Genomic DNA, 13711 nt, shown 5'->3' with positions numbered 1-13711 from the left:
CCTGCCCCTGCGGCTGACTGTACGAATCCCGCTTCCCTCTGGAAATTTCACCCAGCGTTGTTCAGTACGGTGAGGGAAGCGAGGGTACGGCCAGCGAGCTTCTCACTGCTTTCCTCACCTGAGCCAATGCTCTGTGCATTCTTGGGGAATATTCCTGCCACGGCGCAAAACATCTTGGAAGCAGAGCCAAGGGGAGGTGTTGAATTCCCTGACCGCCACAGGAAACTGGGAGCAGATTGGCTGTAACACGCTAACCTGGGAGCTAATGGCTATTTAAAAGGAGCAAACACCTGATCTAATTTGATTTATTATTGTCACACGTACTGGGAAACAGTGAAAAATATCGTTTAAAATAATAGATAAATTACTGCGGATGCTGGAATCTGAAACCAAACGAGAAAATGCTGGAAAATCTCAAGAGGTCTGGCAGCATCTGTAATGTGCTTGGGTCATCCAGAGTCAAAACGTCAGCTCTTTTCCCGTTTTACAGATGCTGCCAGACCTGCTGAGATTTTCCAGCATTTTCTCTTTTGGTGAAAAATATTCTTTCTTGTGCACTGTACAGACACAGCATATCGTTCACTGAGTACACAAATTGGAAGGAAACAAGAGGGTGCAGAATGTAGTCTTTATATTCATAGCTAGGATGTAGAGGAAGATCAGCTTAACATATTGGTAGGTCCATTCAAAAGTCTGATGACTGTGGGGAAGAAGCTTTCTTGATTCGGTTGGCACATGACTTCAGACTTTTGTCTCTTTTTCCCGATGGAAGGAGAAAGAAGAGAGAAGCAAGTATCAGGGTGGCACGGTCGCACAGTGGTTAGCACTGCTGCCTCACAGTGCCAGGGATCCGGGTTCTATTCTGGCCTTGGTCACTGTCTGTGTGGAGTTTGTATTTTCTCCCCATGTCTGCGTGGGTTTCCTCTGGGCGCTCCGGTTTCCTCCCACAGTTCAAAGATGTGCAGGTTAGGTTGATAGGCCATGCTTAAAAATTGACCCTAGTGGCAGAGGGATTAGCAGGGTAAGTGTGTGGGATTATAGGAATTGGGTGTGGTGGAATTGTGGTTGGTACAGACTTGGTGGGCCAAATGGACTCCTTCTGTACTGTGGGGAATCTATGATGTCCGGGAAATGTGGGGTCCTTGATTATGCTGGCTGCTTTTCCAAGGCAGTGGGAAGTGTAGACAGAGTCAATGGATGGGAGGCTGGTTTGCGTGATGGATTGGGTTTCATTCATGACCTTTTGTAATTTCTTGCAGTCTTGGGCAGAGCAAGAGCCCATACCAAGCTGTGATACCTCCGGAAAGGATGCTTCCTTGGGTGCATCTGTAAAAATTGGCGAGAGTCATTGTGGACATGCCGAATTTCCTTAGCCTCTGGAGAAAGTAGAGATGTTGGTGGGCCTTGGAGATAATTAATCCAAGATTACAACAGGGAACAGGCAGAGGGCTTCTGACAAAATAATCTGTCCGATCTACCACCAAGGGATTGAAGTGAATTCAGAACTCTGATGCAAGTCTGATCTTTTCCAATGAATGCAAGTTTCATTTGTAACCACAACCTGAAAGGAAAAAGCAATGTAACAGCTCATTACCCAGAATCTAACTCAGTGCTGAGTTATCTGTGTACCAAAACCACTGTAAAGCATAACATGTAAATAGATGAAAAGTGTGAATGGGGTGTGCATATGCTATTGTTATTTTTCGTAATATTTCAATGGATGTAACACGTTATGATTGGGTGGGGAAGGTGAAATGACTGTCTGATTCTAACCAATCCAACTGCGACCTTTTCAGGTATTATTTTGTGAATTTATCAGGAATCTCACTCAGTGCCTGTGTTTAACCATTTATGTGCCAGTTAAGAACATAAGAACGTAAGAAATAGGAGCAGGAGTAGGCCATCTAGCCCTTCGAGCCTGCCCTGCCATTCAATAAGATCATGGCTGATCTGAAGTGGATCAGTTCCACTTTCCCGCTTTCTCCCCATAACCCTTAATTCCCTTGTCTGTCAAAAACCTATCTACCCATGACTTAAATATATTTAGCGAGGTAGCCTCCACCACTTCAACAGGCAGAGAATTCCAGAGAATCATCACCCTTTGAGTGAAGAAGTTTCTCCTCAACTCCATTCTAAACTGCCCCCCCCTTATCTTGAGGCTGTGCCTTCTAGCCCTGCTGTCCTTTCTGAGCGGGAAGAATCTCTCTACCTCTACCCTCTCCATCCCTTTCATTATCTTATACATCTCTATAAGATCCCCCCTCATCCTTCTAAACTCCAACGAGTACAGACCCAGTCTATTTGGTCTCTCTTCAGAGTCTAACCCCCTCATCTCCGGTATCAGCCTAGTGAACCTCCTCTGCACTCCCTCCAAGGCCAAAATATCCTTGCGCAAGTGCGGCGACCAAAACTGCGCACAGTACTCCAGCTGCGGCCTCACCAGTGCCCTGTACAGTTGCAGCAAGACCTCCCTGCTTTTATATTCTATCCCCTTTGCTATAAAGGCCAGCATCCCATTCACCTTCTTGATCACCTGCTGCACCTGCAGACTGGGTTTTTGCGACTCATGCACAAGGACCCCCAGGTCCCTCTGCACCGTAGCATGCTGCAGCTTTTGACACTTTAAATAGTAATCCCTCCTACTATTATTTCTGCCAAAGTGGATAACCTCACACTTGCTAACATTATACTCCATCTGCCAGGTCCTTGCTCAGCCTATCCAGATCCCTCTGCAGACTTTCCACACCCTCTGCACAATTTGCTTTTCCGCTCATCTTTGTGTCATCAGCAAATTTCGTTACCCTACACTCAGCCCCCTCCTCCAGATCATCTATATAAATGGCAAATATCTGAGGCCCCAGCACCGATCCCTGCGGCACTCCACTAGTCACCAACCGCCAATCAGAATAGCACCCATTGATACCAACTCTCTGCTTCCTACTAGACAACCAATCCTCTAACCACGCCAACACCTTACCCCCAACTCCATGCCCCCTAACCTTCTGTAGCAACCTTTTGTGCGGCACCTTATCAAGCGCCTTTTGAAAATCGAGAAACACCACATCCACCGGCTCCCCTCTGTCTACCGCACTAGTCACTTCCTCATAGAAATCCAATAAATTTGTCAAACACGACTTGCCGGTTGCAAGGAAAGAAGTCTGACTGCTGTTCTTGTGTTTAAATCATGAAGGAGTTGGTGTTAAAATTACACTAAAGTGAATTGTCCTTTCCCATAGAATATTAATTTGACATAAAACTAACCTCCTACTGACCGCAAGACACTACAGAGGGGTGTGAATGTAGCCCAGTCCATCACTCAAATCAGCCTCCCATCCGTTGACTCTGTCTACACTTCCCGCTGCTTCATCAAAGCAGCCAGCATAATTAAGGACTCCACATACCCCGGACATTCTCCCTTCCACCTTCTTCCATCAGGACAGAGATACAAAAGTCTGACGTCATGTACCAACTGACTCAAGAGCATCTTCTTCCCTGCTGCCGTCAGACTTTTGAATAGACTTACAATATATTAAGAACAAATCACACACGCACACACACACACACACATATATACATATATATATATATACACACACACAAATGCATGCACAAATATATACTCCTACACACACACATGCACACGCAAACGCACACACACATATATTCACACACACGTACACATACATAGATACACTACTACATTCACACATGTACAGACACACATACCTACACACACACATACACATACACACGCACCCAAACACACATATGCATACACAGACATACACATATGTACACAAAAGTCAATGACTTTTACACCTGAGGTTTTATCTCTGAGCTAGGTTTTAAACAACAATAAAGACATGGGAAATTCTCCTATGCCCTCCCTCTAACCCCCTGCCCCACATACCAGGCATGAATCACCTTAAGGGTGGCACGGTGGCACAGTGATTAGCACTGCTGCCTCACAGCACCAAGGAACCTAGTTCGATTCCCGACTTGGGCCGCTGTTTGTGTGGAGTTTGCATATTTTCCTCGTGTCTGCGTGAGTTTCCTTCGGGTGCTCTGGTTTCCTCCCACAGTCTGAAAGACTTGCTGGTTAGGTGCTTTGACTCAAACAGGTGCCGGAGTGTAGCGACTAGGGGAATTTCACAGTAACTTCAATGCAGTGTTAATGTAAGCCTTACCTGTGGCTAATAAATATACTTCACTTTTGAGAATCTTGCAAGAGCATTGTGACGATGTTGTGCATTTAAGAAATATATTTGTGTCATGTTTCTTGTGCAGGATTTTTTATTGCAGTCAGTTCTATTTATCGGTGCCGTTTTATCTGTCAGCAGTTTACATGTTGATGCTGTAGAAGCATAATTGATCCTAATTGCTGGAATATCTGGGTCAATGGAGTGCTGTTATTTTAGTGTTTTCCCCTAGGGATTTTAAGAGTGGGGCATAATTAGGTTGATTCACACGAAAAATCATCTGACTGGACGGGGCCAGGCTCACAGAGAGATCATAGATCCCTACAGTGCAGAAGGAGGCCCTTCGGCCCATTGAGTCTGCACTGAATACGATCCCACCCACGCCCTACTCCCACATATTTACCCACTAATCCCTCTAACCTATGCATCCCTGGACACTAAGGGGCAATTTCTTAGCATCGCCAATCAACCTAACCCGCACATCTTTGGACTGTGGGATGAAACCAGAGTACCCGGAGGAAACCCACGCAGGCACGAGGAGAATGTGCAAACTCCACACAGACAGTGACCCGAGCCGGGAATCGAACCCAGGACCCCGGAGCTGTGAAGCAGCAGTGCTAACCACTGTCCTACCGTGCCACCCACAAGCTCAGTTGCTGCTTGGGATCTGTCTCTTTCTTTCTCTCACTGGAGATTGGAGACTGGGATCTCTTTCTCTAAAGTTTTGCAGTTTGAAAATAGATCTTTTCCTAGAGGCTGCTGTACGGGAGTCAGAAGACTTTCTATATCTCTAAGTGACCTCAAAAGTCATTGACTTTTGTGTACATATCTCTATCCAGAGGGGTTAAAAGGCTGGAAATGTAGCACCCACGTGATCATATTTTTGTGCTGATTCTGAAGAAGGACATATGACTGTGGGATATTACTTAAATTGGAACTATAGAGCTTGTGTGTGTGTGTGTGTGTGTGTGTGTGTGTGTGTGTGCACATGCATGTGTGTGTGAGTGTGTATGTGCGTCTGTGTGCATGCATATGTGAGTGTCTGTGTGAGTGTTTGTGTGTGTCTGTGTGTGTGTATGTGTGAGTGCGTATGTGCGTGAGTGTTTGCGTGTGAGTGGGTGTGTGTGAGTGTAAGTGCAAGTGAGTGTGTGTGTGTGTGAGTGTATATATGAGTGTGTGCGTGTGTATGTGAGTGTGTGTGTGAGCATGTGTGTGTGAATGTTTGTGCGTGAGTGTGTGTGAGTTTATGAGTGCGTGTGTGGGAGTTTATAAGCGTGTATGTGTGTGTGTGTATGTGTGCATAAGTGAGTGTGTTTGTGTGTGTGTATGTGTTTATGCGTGTGTGTGTGAGTGTGTGTGTGTGTGTGTGTGTGTATGTGTTTATGCGTGTGTGCGTGAGTGTGTGTGTGTGTGTGAGAAAGTGTGAGTGTTACATATCTTTACATCTTTCCCTGGGTGGGTTTTTAGTTCAATAAGAAGTAACCCTCTCTGTTTAAATTTAGGAATGCTGTCACTCTGCTTCCTTTGCAGTCAACATATAAATGGCTAAGTGCAGAAATTGAATTAAAATCTTCAGAACCCTGTTATAATCGATCAAGGAGTGAGAAAGAACAGGCATGACCTGAGCCGTGTCCTCCACCCTTCAACAATGGAACAATTATTTCACATGATCTAAGGTGACGACACTCCCTAACTTCCGTGGTCCTCCCTTTCTCTGATAAACCTTAGTCTCTTCCAAACCAAACCTGCTTTCAACTTGTGACCACATATTCATTCACCTAACTTCCTCTCTGATGCTCTCAGCCCTGTCGCTGCTGCCCTTCAGCTATCTTTCTTGATGATTAATCAAATTGTTGCCTGCTTCTGGGCCCATACACACCACCAGCCACACTCCAATGTCTTTGACTCTTAACTGCCCCCCAGTAGCTGTGGTAGCTACCACCGCATCTCAGGAAGAAGGCCTACTGCCACCTTCCCAGGACAGATGATGCCAGGTAACAAATGCCAACGACACTTGCATGCCCAGAATGAATCAAGAAGATCATCTTGAAAGGTTCACCAGCCTCATCGCAGGTTCCTTTCCCTGCCTCAGCATCACAGCGCTTTCTCTAACCAACAGTACAGGATATCATTTAGAGAAAGATCGATTACGCAAACGCAAATATAATTGTACATTCATGGTGGAACAGACATTATTGCCACAGAGGAAGTGCAACAGAAGTTCACCAGACTTGTTCTGGGATGGCAGGACTGTCTTATGAAGAGAGGTTGGGCAAACGTGGCCTGTATTCTCCGGAGTTTTGAAAAATGAGAGGTGACAGGCAAAGGAAGCAAATGATATGTCAGCCTTCATTGCGAGAGGTTTCAAGGTCAGGACAGAGATGTGTTGTTGTAATTATAGAGGCCACACCTGGAGTACTGTGTGCAGTTTTTGTCTCCTTTTCTGAGGAAGGATGTTCTTGCTCTCGAGGGAGTGTAGCAAAAATTTATCAGGCTGATTCTGGGAATGGTGGGACTGATGTATGAGGAGAGGTTGACAAGGTTAGGATTGTTTTTGCTGGAGTTCAGATGAATGAGGGGGGATCTCAGAGAGATTTATAAAATCCTAACAGGACTCGACAGGGTATGCAAGGGGGGGATGTTCCCGATGGTGAGGCTGTCCAGGACCAGGGGTCTGAGGATAAGGAGTACACTATCTAGGACGGAGATGAGGAGACATTTCTTCACCCAGAGAGTGGTGAGCCTGTGGAATTCATTACCACAGGAAGTAGGCAATGCCAAAACATTGAACGTATTCAAGAGGAAGCTAGATATAGCACTTGGGGCGACTGGGATCAAAGGTTATGGGAAAAAAGCAGGCTTAGGCTGGTGATTTGGACGATCAGCCATGATTCTAATGAATGGCAGAGCAGGCTCGAAGGGCTGAATGGCCTCCTCCCTGCTCCTATCATCTATGTTTTTAGGATTTCATTGAAACCCACAAAACACTTAAAGGATTAAGGTGTGCGAGCTAAGTTGATTGGCCATGCTAAATTACTCCTTAGTGTCCAGGGGATCGCTAGTGCAAATATATGGAGTCACGGGTGTAGGGCCTGTGAGGGATTGTTGTCGGTGCAGGCTCGATGGGCCGAATGGCCTCCTTCTGCACTGTTAGGATTCCATGATTCAATGAATAGACAGAGTGGATGCAGATAAGATGCTGCTCCTGGTTGGGGGGAGTCTACAACCAGGGGGCACAATTTCAAAATAAGGGTAAAGTCACTTAGGATTGAGATGGGGAGACATTTCTTTACACAGAAGGTTGTGAACCTTTGGAATTCTCTATCGCAGGAGACTGTGGAAGTTTGTCATTGGGTGCGCTTAAAGCAGAGATTGATGGATGTCTGATTAACAGTAACGGAAAAGGTTACGGGAATACTGCGAGTAAAAGGCACTGGAGTGTCTAATCAGCCATGATCGCATTGAATGGTGGAGGAGGCTCGATGGGCTGAATGGTCTCCTGCAGCTCCTATGCTCTTAAAGGATGGTTAGGTTTGATTATTACAACACAATATATTGAGATTCTAAAACTGGGAGTTGTTTGGTATCCTTCAATCTTGAAGGACGTATCATCAATGATCACTTATTCAACTTCACGCTGTTTTAAAGCACTTTGAGTGCAGTGACCACTCCTATGTAGATGATGCTGCTATCAGCCTAAGAAGGGGAAAGCGCCTGTTCTGAAGCAGGAAGCCACTCGGCAAGCTATGTCTCATCCATCCTCGACAGGAAGTCTAGGACGCATGTAGTAAGCGCAGCTGCTTACACAGCACAGACAGCAGAAACAGCATGGAGAACATTGTAGCGACTCACTCCTCGCGCCCTGCAGTGTGGAAACCCTGCGCAGTGTAGGAGAAGCAACATTTCAGGGTAATGAAACTTTATTAACCTGTTTTCTAATGTTTGTATGTGCTTTGTAAAGTGAATGGGCCTGTCTTCACTGTGTACACGTTAGGCACACATGCATATGCCCACACATAACATACAAACTCTCACACATGCACATATTCGCACACACATAAACACACACACACACCAATATTCATATACACACTCAAAGAGACATAGGCATTCACACACACACACACACACACACACACACATTCACACACTCACGTTCATACACACATGCATGCACACAAACACACAGTCACACATACACTCACACACTCATGCACACATTCACACACACACACTCACACACAAACATACACACATGCGTACACAAACACACACACATGCACACACACACACAAAATCACTTGTACACACAATCACACTCAAATGCACATGCACACAAAAACACACTCACACACACACACACACACACACACACACACACACACACACACACACACACACACACACACACACACACACACACACACACACACACACACACACACACACACTCTCTGGTCTGATTTAATTGAGAGTAAGAAGTCTCACAACACCAGGTTAAAGTCCAGCAGCTTTATTTGGTCTCACAGGTGAGACAGCACCTCAACTGAATTGAACAGTAACAGGTTAATTCTGACTTATCTCAGGGCTCCTGTGACCAGGTGTTGAGGCTTCCAGACATTCCAAAGCGCCTTGTGATCAGTAAAGTATTTTTATCGTGTAGCTGCTGGCGTAGAGCTGCTCTGTCTGAGGCCAGAACTCTCCATTCACCTGACGAAGCGACAAACCCCGAAAGCTTGTGAGTTTACAGTCAAATAAAATCAGTTGGACTTAATCCTGGTGTTGACAGACTTCTTACTGTGTAGAGCTGCAAACCCAGGAGCAAGGGCACGCACAGCAAGATCCCACAGGCAGAACCATGACAGCGGCCAGATCATCTGTTTTGGTGGTGTTAATTGAGGGGGTAATTTTAACTCGGACAGCAGCTGTCTCGCTGTTTGTCCAAGAGCGACGTGAGATCTTTTACAGCCACCTGAGCAGGCAGGGAGGGTGTCTGATTCAAATAGCAGTGCCTCTGATCGTGCAGCACTCCCCCAGTCCTGCAGTGAATTTAGATTCTGTGCCCAAGTCTCTGGAATGGGGCAAGAAACCCACCTCTGACTCAGGGGTGTCCCTGTTACACACTGAGACATGCCGCGCCCCCCCTTTAAACCCCACCTTCCATCACAAGCAATGGAAATCACTTTATTTTTGTGCTACGCTGGATAGTGCTGGACAATGGAGGCCTTTCTTGGCTCCCAAGCTGGGAATAATCAGGAGATTATTCCAGGAGATCAAAGATCAGACAGATTGCGAAAGGGAGACAGAATCGACCCGCTGTTCCAGATTACCCACCCAACCAATCAGTGACACCAGAGACCGAGCCGCCCCTCCCCGCTGTTTGTTCAAACACTCCATGCACAGCGTGGTCTAGATGGACAGTGATTCATTCCCTCAGCAGAGTACCTCAGATCCAACCCTGGGAGCTGACTTAATCAGAAATCCCTCTGTGTGCATATATATTCTCAGCTGAACGCAGTGACTTCAGTATGGAGATGGAGAATTCTTCATCAAAATCATTAAAACAGATCCTCTGGTCATTTGTCACATCGCTGCTTATTGGATCTTGCTGTGCACAAACTGACAGCTGCATTTCCTCCATTGCCAGGTGACTTCAAAACTACCTCATTGGCCATAAAGCACTTGGGAACATTGTGTGATTGGAAAAGGCACTATGGAAATGCAAGCTTTTCTTTCATTTTGTCAGTCCCTGTCAATTAATGCTGTAAATGAGTGGGGTTGAATTCAGACATACAAGTTTTTTTAATTCATCCGTGGGACACGGGTGTCGCTGTCTGGGCCAGCGTTTATTGCCCATTCTTAGTTGCCCTTGAGAAGGTGGTGGTGAGCTGCCTTCTTGAATTGCTGCAGTTCTTGTGCTGTGGGCTGACCCGCAATGCTGCTGGGGGGGGGATTCCAGGATTTTGACCCAGCGATATATTTCCAAGTCAGGATGGTGAGTGGTTTGGAGGGGGACTTGCAGGTAGTGGTGTTCCCCATGTATCTGCTGCCCTTGTCCTTCTGCATGGAAGTGGCTGTGGGTTTGGAAGGTGCTGTCTAAGGATCTTTGGTGGAGTGCATCTAGTAGACAGTACACACTGCTGCTACTGGGCATCGGTGATGGAGGGAGTGGATGTTTGTGGATATGGTGCCAATCAACCTTTGTCCTGAATGGTGCTGAGTTTCTTGAGTGTTGTTGGAGCTGCACCCATCCAGGCAAATGGGGAGTATTCCATCACACTTCCGACTTGTCTTACGTAAGAATCCTCCACTCGCTGCATTTTTCTAGTGAAATCACCCTTGGCTTCCATGTGTTCTGGCTCATAGGGTGTCTCTTGAAGTAGACTCTGTAGACTGTTTGCTAGGTAGATAGACCTTACAAACTTGATGGTGTTCTGTGAGTCCTGCCTGAAGTCTTGGCGCACTTCACTGACTGACACATTGGCACCAAGGGGGTGAGCTCGGGGCTGGGCGTGCGTGTGAATTCATGCCACTGGCTCCCTGGCTCCATTCTGCTCTGGGCCTTTTTGCAGAGGTGAAGGGGAAGGGGGCTATAGGACCACCCACCCTCAAACGGCAAGTACGGCACTGGATTTCACTGGATTGTTTTCACTGGAAGGACGGAGGCCGAGGGGAGATCAGATAGAGGTCCACAAAATGATGAGAGGCATGGATAGGGTGGATAGTCAGGGGCTTTTTCCCAGGGTGGAAGTGTCAATTACAAAGGGGGAACAGGTTCAAGGTGAGGGGGGGGGAAAGTTAGAATGAGAGGATTTTCAAACAGAGAGTGGTGGGTGCCTGGGACGTGCTGCCAGAGGAGGTGGTGGAAGTAGGCACATTAGCAATATTTATGAGACATCTGGATAGGTACATGAATAGGGAGGGAACAGAGGGATACAGACCAAGTCCAAATCGGACCAAGTTCTGGTCGCTGCACTACCAGAAGGGCGTGGAGGCTTTAGAGAGAGTGCAGAGAAGGTTTACCAGGATGTTGCCTGGTATGGAGGGTCTTAGCTATGAGGAGAGATTGGGTAAACTGGGGTTGTTCTCCCTGGAAAGACGGAGAATGAGGGGAGACCTGATAGAGGTGTACAGAATTATGAAGAGTATAGATAGGGTGAACAGTGGGAAGCTTTTTCCCAGGTCGGAGGTGACGATAACGAGGGGTCACGGGCTCAAGGTGAGAGCGGAGAGGTATAACTCAGATATCAGAGGGACGTTTTTTACGCAGAGGGTGGGGGGGACCTGGAATGCGCTGCCAAGCAGGATGGTGGAGGCAGACACGCTGGCATCGTTTAAGAATTACCTGGATAGTCACATGAGCAGCCTGGGACTGGAGGGATACAAATGAATGGTCCAGTTGGACCAATGCGTTGCACAGGCTTGGAGGACCGAAGGGCCTATTTCCTGTGCCATACTTTCCTTTGCTCTTTGGTTTTCTTGTAGGTAGCCAATTGACCTCCTTAAAGGTCACTTATGACCTAATGTTGGAGGGTGACTGGACTGGTTCCCAGGAACTTTACGGTTGCCTGGATACAGCCTCCCTATATGCGGCAGACAGAGGGCCAGTGCTCCATGCTCCAAGTCGGATGCGGTGGGCTTGAGAAAGAGATCTTGGAATGCTGTCGGGATAGTTTCCTTGAACAGTATGTAACGGAACCTACGAGGGAGCGAGCTATCTTAGGTCTGGTGCTGTGTAACGAGGCAGGTAGAATTAGGGATCTTCTTGTGAGGGATCCTCTTGGGATGAGTGATCATAGTATGGTTGAATTTCTGATGCAGATGGAGGATGAGGAAGTAGGGTCCCGAACCTGTGTCCTCTGTTTGAACAGAGGGGAGTATGATAGGGTGAGAGCGGAATTGGCGAATGTAGATTGAGGGCGCAGATTGGTTGGTAGGACGGCTGAGGAACAGTGGAGGATTTTTAAGGAGATCTTTTATGGTACTCAGTAGAAATATATTCCAATGGTAAAGAAGGAATGTAGGAGAAGGGATAACCAGATTAATTAAAAGCTGATGTGTTCAGAGCGGCTAAAAATAGTGGGCGATTAGAAGATTCGGAAAGATTAAAAAATCAACAAAGAATGACTAAGAAGGTGATAAAGAAAGGAAAGATAGAGTATGAAGCTAAACTAGCTCTAAATATAAAAAAAGACAGTAAAAGTTTTTACAAATATATAAAGAAGAAGAGACTGGCTAGAGTGAATGTTGGACCCTTGGAGGATGAGAAGGGGGATTTAGCGGTGGGCGATGAGGAAACGGCTCCGAATATTAAAGGTAGAAGGATGGTAGATGAGGGCCTTAACACGATTACTATCACTAGAGAGGTAGTGCTAGATAGACTATAGGGACTGGAGGTAGACAAGTCCCTGGGACCAGATGGAATGCATCCCAGGGTTCTGAAAGAAATGGCAGAGGTGATAGTGGATGCCTTAGTGATTATTTATCAAAATTCACTGGACTCCGGGGAAGTGCCAGAAGATTGGAAAATGGCTAATGTTACGCCTCTGTTTAAAAAAGGTAGCAGACAAAAGGCAAGGAATTATAGGCCAGTTAGCTTAACGTCTGTAGTTGGAAAAATACTAGAATCCGTCATCAAAGAAGAAATAGCGAGGCACCTAGAAAAGAATGGTTTGATCGAGCAGCATGGATTTGTTAAGGGGAAGTCGTGTTTGATGAATTTATTGGATTTCTGTGAGGATGCGACTAGTGCGGTAGACAGAGGGGAGCCGGTGGATGTGGTGTTTTTAGATTTCCAAAAGGCGTTTGATAAGGTGGCTCACAAAAGGTTACTGCAGAAGGTTAGGGTGCACGGAGTTTGGGGTAAGGTGTTAGCGTGGGTAGAGGATTGGTTGTCTAATAGGAAGCAGAGAGTTGGAATCAATGGGTGCTATACTGGTTGGCGGTTGGTGACTAGTGGAGTGCCCCATGGATCGGTGCTGGGGCCTCAGCTGTTTACCATTTATATAGATGATCTGGAGGAGGGGGCTGAGTGTAGGGTGACGAAATTTGCTGATGACACAAAGATGAGTGGAAAAGCAAATTGCGTGGAAGGTGTGGAAAGTCTGCAGAGAGATCTGGATAGGCTGCGAGAGTGGGCGAGGACCTGGCAGATGGAGTATAATGTTAGCAAGTGTGAGGTTATCCACTTTGGTAGAAATAATAGTAGGAGGGATTATTATTTAAAAGATGAAAAGCTGCAGCATGCTACGGTGCAGAGGGACCTGGGGGTCCTTGTGCACAAATTGCAAAAACCCAGTCTGCAAGTGCAGCAGGTGATTAAGAAGGTGAATGGGATGTTGGCCTTTATAGCAAGGGGAATAGAATATAAAAGCAAGGAGGTCTTGCTGCAACTGTACAGGGCACTGGTGAGGCCGCAGCTGGAGTACTGTGTGCAGTTTTGGTCGCTGCACTTGCGGAAGGATATATTGGCCTTGGAGGGAGTGCAGAGGAGGTTCACTAGGCTGATACCG

At 46.6% G+C, this 13711-nt stretch overlaps 1 protein-coding gene across 1 annotated transcript in view; it reads left to right on the top strand.

Annotated features, from left to right (window-relative positions):
• The first annotated feature begins 8005 nt into the window (after window positions 1-8005).
• The window catches only part of LOC145358867 (tyrosine-protein kinase JAK2-like), a 104052-nt gene continuing 98346 nt past the window's right edge, over window positions 8006-13711 (top strand). Inside the window, exon 1 of the mRNA XM_080213217.1 lies at window positions 8006-8108. The gene's annotated coding sequence lies outside the window, so the exon portion shown is untranslated. The remainder of the gene's footprint in view (window positions 8109-13711) is intronic.

This window comes from Carcharhinus amblyrhynchos, chromosome 26 (assembly GCF_965287045.1).
Source record: "Carcharhinus amblyrhynchos chromosome 26, sCarAmb.v2.hapA, whole genome shotgun sequence".
Lineage (NCBI taxonomy): Eukaryota > Metazoa > Chordata > Chondrichthyes > Carcharhiniformes > Carcharhinidae > Carcharhinus > Carcharhinus amblyrhynchos.
The sequence above is the reverse complement of the archived record's forward strand: the minus strand, read 5'-3'. Positions and strand labels throughout refer to the sequence as shown.